Below are 6,367 nucleotides of genomic sequence, written 5' to 3'. Positions count from 1 at the left end.
ACAATCTTGATTTATGAAGATAAGATTTTTTTCAATAAATATTCGTCAGTTTGGCTTCAGGGCTAAATATGTTTCACTGTTAAGGCGAATACTCCATTTATGCAACTGGAACCGGACCCTGTTTTGGTATTCATTTTGTGTAATTAACTCTGCCACTAAATGTTCTTCTTCAACTGTTTTTCTTTATTATAATGGTAAGCTCAGATGTCCCCTACAGCGACTCGTTCATCACACCATGCCCGGGTAGTCTCTGATGGAGAAGTGTTTCTGTACAAGACCCATCACAGGGTATTGAGCTCCGCTGCGGGTTAGAGACAACATGGTCCTTATCGCCCCTTAACAGCCTTCTGTCCTGCCTGGTTCTATCGTCTGAGTGGCCCAGTGGTCAACACCATACTTGGCTTAACTTCCTTATGACTGATTTTATTGGAGGGAAACTGTAACCTATGTGATCCTGAGAGATAAAACACCCCCTTACTCTCTGAAGTGGTAGTCAACCATATAAACAATCCTGTTTCTGTCTAAGGAATATTTGAAAAAAATAAAAAATAAAATTGATAATCATTTATCATGGTTGTGCAATATTCCGAATTAATGAATTGGCTCCCTTTAAATTCCAATTGGAATCTGAATTGAATTTGTCTGTCATATAGACATATACTGTATAGACATCCATGATGTGTAATCTATAAGGATGCACAATGTATATTCATACCATATGAATTATTATTTTTATATATATATTTTGATTGCTAATTAGTAAATGTGTTTATTTATTTATATATTTTTAATTAAATGTTGGATATTTATCATAGCCCTTATTTTTTAAAATTTAGATTACATTTGTCAGGTGCTTACTTAAAAATACAAAAAAATTATGAAAATAATTTTTTAGCAAATCTGAATATCAATTTTTCATAATGAACATATACATCTTAATAATAAAAAAAGTGTTTTTAAAAACTTTGCTTTTAATAATATCATAAATGAATTTCTTTGTATTTCAAAACAATTTAATTTCAAATTAAAATTGCCATTTTACTTCATTTTTGTAGCCTCAATTCAAATTCAGGAATTTAGTTGGAATTTTAAATGGTTGCTACTTGTTTCCAGTTTGTTTGGAATTTTATGCTGATGCCCTTTTTTTTGTATCCTGTGTTAATTTTGTAGTCTTTTGTAATTCAGTTTTTGATGTTTTTGGTCTTTGGTTCCTGATATTTGTTTTTGATTCACTGATTCACCATCATTACAAGTGCACATCTCCCTTATGTGCTCTTTTTCTCCTAAAGGAATGGTTCCTTCAACGATATACATTTCATCTTTATTTAATCTTTTTTTGCCAGATGAAATATTATATTTACCAAGAGTGTTTCTTTTCGTAGCACATTTTAGTAACAGCTGTCATCATTACAACTGGGCGGCACCATTGAAATCAACATTTACAGTATTCTTTGAGAGAACAAGAGGGCACAGCTTTCTGCTTGACCCCTGTTTGTGATTAATGACCTTCTTTAATGAACTGCCTCTGTTGCGATGCGTCCATTTCCCCTCAGGCCTCATTGTAAATTCTCCACCACCAGTTCTTCCATTTCCTCTCTCTAACATCGCTAATTTAGATTAATTACACATCCCTCGGTGCAAATATTCATGCGGCGCCTGTTATTAAGCCCAAAATCTACATTATTGGCATCCCTACAGCTCTCCTCTCATTGGCCTCCTACCTACAGGCACAGTGCAAGCCAATCCGATTTAATATGGCCTTCTTCTGCTCCTCTTCTCTATTACCCGGAGGTGTGATCTGTGTGTGAAGGAAAACAGAAACATTTTCATATAGTTATATAATCATCTATGAGAGTCAGGCTGAAGACCTCTAGCGTGGTTTGCTCTGTCATCAGAACATTATCTAGTTGATGAGAAAGGCAAATAACAGTGTTTAACATGCAGATATTTTTAAATAAAGTGTCATAGTGCTGTGATCTCTGTTCGTGTGGGCACTCTGTTACCACAGGGTTCTGTTTTTTCCAGGAGGAAACTGCCTTGCATGGCATGAATCCCCGCGGAGAGCATTTCCCCTCACCGGCAAAAATCAGATTCCTCATTTATATGCCAATTACTGAACAAATTAATACAGCATCGTGAAAAATAATTCCGGCGAAGACGTCAGCGACTCGTGTTTGCTCAATCATATCTGCTTTACTCCAAATAAACTAATTATAGAATGCAACCTTTAAGAGCATTCATTGCAGCTGAAGGGCTAACGATTGATAATGCTTTTTAATTAATCACGCATGCTAATTATGCTTCCCATGACATTTGCCACTACATCCACTGCAGCTGAGAGAGACATATGGAGGATATGTTTTCAGAAGGGATTCTACTGTGCTTATTGGTGCATTATGAAATTCAGAAATATACACCATGCAGAGATTGTTTTAAAGGGTATACTGGTATTTTAAATCACTCTTCCTAAGCCTGTATTGGTTGTTGTATGGTTGATAAACATTTTGAAATATTAATCTTTAGTTTTGACCAGGCCATTTTGTTTTGCCATTATAGTACAAGCTGGAGCAACGTTGTATTTAACGATAAGATATGAAAGGCCATGCTGTATGTTTAATGTAGTCACGATTAATGCAATATAACATGGCAATAAAACAATGTTATAATGCAATATAATAATATTAAGTGCACACTTTTTACATTAAAATATTTAATATTTATTTGTGCATGATGCACATATCCTAACTTTTGCATTTAGATGACATTTGCCGAACTCTCACTTAAAGTTAATTACTTGAATCACTTAAATCCTTTAATCCTTTTAAAATTTAAAATGCCTGATTTTTTTCAGTATTTTTTTTTTATTTATTTTTTTATTTTTTTTATTAAGACAAAATATTATAAATCATTCTGTTATCTGTGAAAATTTTAATATTGGTGCTTCTCTAATAAACAATAATATAATATATTCTATGGGTGATTTGCAGTGTACAAAGCAGCTAGGCAAGCAGATATTTTGTGTCATCAATGTTATTATGCGATTTAGCATAGCTGAAACACTATATTAACCAGAATTCAGTAATGCAAGTTCAAATGCACTCCTTGCCGAAACTGGCACTGTTTGTGACACTTTTATAGCTTCCAGAACTTTGATTTAACAGAAAACCCCAAACAGCTTAGTCAGAAATATATCAAGTAAACAGGAAAAATAGTGTGCAGGGAGGGAACCAAAACTCTTGAGTATCAGACTATAATAAGATTCCTGTTCAAGCATGAAACCTATTAAGCGGTTGGAAGGATTTGCTCTTATTCACAAAACGTAAGATTTAATTTTTATGTTGCACTCCATTTTCTGACTGAATGACATGAAATGTCCCCTTTGACAGATTAGACAGAGTCAGCTTGCTTTAAAAGCAATATCCTGTAATAGAGAATATAGAACCGCTGTATACACAGTTATACTGTATGCTGCAATACTGTGCAATTCTGAATATGCAGCTGTATTGCATTAAAAGGCAACTGAGCTACATATAAGCTTTCACAGTAATGATCTAATTATGATTATTTGTACGCTGAACATTTCTTAAACTTTGTTTTGTATTGAGATATAACTTGGGTCATTTTTGTCCACATACAGTACCATTAGGAAAGAAATGACTAAATTATATTTTTATAATATCCCAATCATTTCTTCCAGACAGCAATGCGATTAAACGCAGGACAATGGAGACCTTCGCTTATGACTCCTGCTTCTCAGATTTTTCTTCACATGTAATCTCCACAAGATCTTATCACAACTGTGTTCAGATTTGCTAAGATCCCAAAGTCTTGCTAAGATTTCATTGTGAACTCAAAAATGTTTTATCAAATAGCCTCTTGTGAAAATCTAATCCACAAGCATGCAAACACACACACACACACACACACACACACACACACACACACACACACACACAAAGATCCCCTGAATTTCTCTCACCTATTTGTCTATAGTTCATGAATCATGACCTTTAATTAGAATTAACACAGGCCAGAGTTTTTTTTTTTTTTTTTTTTAGCTAATTCGTTTTGAGGAGTGACGAAAATGTCACATTTTAGGGGATTCCTCATCTTTTTATTCCCCTTTTTGGTCACTTTCAATATTGACATGGAATAGTTTGTCCAAAAATAAATAAAAACTATCAGTAAAGTTTTATTCAGCAAGGATGCATTAAACTGATCAAAATGTGACAGCAAAGGCATTTATAATGTTGCAAAAGATTTCTTGATCTTTTGAACTTTCATCAAAGAATCCTTAAAAAATCAACATGGTTTCCAGAACAAAATTAAGCAGCAGAAACAGTTCTTTTTCTATTATTTCACATACTATTTTAACTGTATGTTTATTTAATAAATACAACCTTGGCAAGAGTCTTTCAAAAACATTAAAAACTTCATTATAACTTTGTGTGAGGGACAGAATGAAATATAATTATTATTTGTGGCTGATAGAGCTTCCCATTTCTGGGTCACACCTACATGGAGACCTGCAACCTTGGTACCTTATCAATTAGACATCAGTCTACTGTGACAGATAAAAACATGAGACAAATTGAGCAGTTTACAGCTGGAATTCATAGCTTCAGGTTCAGGGGGTTTCATTTTAATAATGATCATACTTCTTCTCAAGTCTCACATCTCAAAGCCTTTGCATTGCAGGTTTTTTTTTTTTTTTGCCATTTATCACAAGAATGATTTCAAAAAGATGATCATTGCAGAAAAAAATAAATAAATAAAAAATCAATGAGCCAGTGTCTGCTGCCCAATGCTGATCCATGTTATTTTTGATAAAGATAAAATGATACGCCTTAAAGATCCTGTTTTATATCCCCATTAGTTAGGTGGCAGGGGAAAAATCAGATTAAAAATCTATTAGGAACCAACTCATGGGATTCATTATAGGAGAACTTGTTCTGCTTACAAATGCATTTTCTACTTTCATTAGTAATACCTGCTAAAATGAAGTTATCATCCCTTTTCAAATGAGTTGAGGGTAATAAATCATGTGCATACATGTCAACGTGCACTTTCATGTCCACACAATTACATAGTGTCTGTATGTGTGTTGTGCATGTGCGTGTGCGTTCAGTGTAGCTAGTTTTGTTTACATTGGTTCATATAATTTGCATACTTACAAATTTGCTGTAATTTGAGAAATGAATGATGGAGGCTGACCTAGCTGTCTTTGTTATGCAGTGAGTATTTCATCCAAATCTGTCTTCACAGCATTTCACAGCAGAAGCTGGGAGGCTGGATATTTATTGCGGTGATGAATGATCATGCTAAAAACAAGCAAATGAAAGTGGACAAACCCACAACATTATAGAAATGAGCAACAAAACAAGACAGTTTGACCTCAAATGATGTAACAGATAAAACTGAAATATAAAAAGTCTTAAAAAACCAAATGGGGGTTTTTGTAATCATGCCTGAAGAACTATTTTGGGTTTTCAAACAAACCATTCAGTGAATAGTTCTTAAAAAAACATTCTCTTAAGATCCGTTCACACCGAAAATAACAGCACAGTACACAACACAACTGTAATAATAATGACAAAAAAGAACAATATCTTTTAGAAACACTATCAGAATGATTTTTTTTTCTTCAGATGAATGAAAGCAAGTCACCTGGCAACCATCTTTGAAACACCTCTCAGTCAGCTATTTTATTCATGCAAGTACAGCTTCTGTCTCTTTAAATGGGGAACACTGAATTTTCCAAAGCTGTAACTACAGTAGTTACATGTAACATAATTACATAATTGAATTACAAAATAAATGTAGCTGTAATCTGTTACAGTTACTGGGAAAAATGTGTAATTAAATTACAGTTACTTATGAAATTTATGATTACAAAAGGGGGTTACATTTTAATATTTTCACAAACATACAGATTTTATTGATTTTTTTTTTTTTTAAAATAGCATTCTCCTTTAACTCCTTTAAAATATGAGATACCAGTGTTTCAGATGTTTAGGACACAGAATAGGACACATGCTTATTTGATAACGGTTTTATTTCCCTTTTGGGTTTGTGTATATGCTTTTTTTTAAGATTAACTATTTTTTTCTTTTTTTTCAAAGCATTGTTAGATGCCAGTGTTTCCTGTCATGGCTATGCAAAGATTTGATTTCAAAAACAGTATCATAGCTATTAAACTATATCTTGCTATATGATTTTAAATCTGTATTTAACCTCAGAACGATCTCAAAGTAAAAAGAGGTGTGAAATCGAAGTCTAATTTTGTGGTGGCTGTGCTTTAAAATTACATTTTTTTAATCTGAATTCAAGTGATGAAGGGTTTTGAAAGTCTGATAGTAATCGGAGT

This window comes from Cyprinus carpio, chromosome B6, assembly GCF_018340385.1.
Source record: "Cyprinus carpio isolate SPL01 chromosome B6, ASM1834038v1, whole genome shotgun sequence".
NCBI classification, from domain to species: Eukaryota; Metazoa; Chordata; class Actinopteri; order Cypriniformes; family Cyprinidae; genus Cyprinus; species Cyprinus carpio.
Note: the sequence above shows the minus strand (reverse complement) of the source record.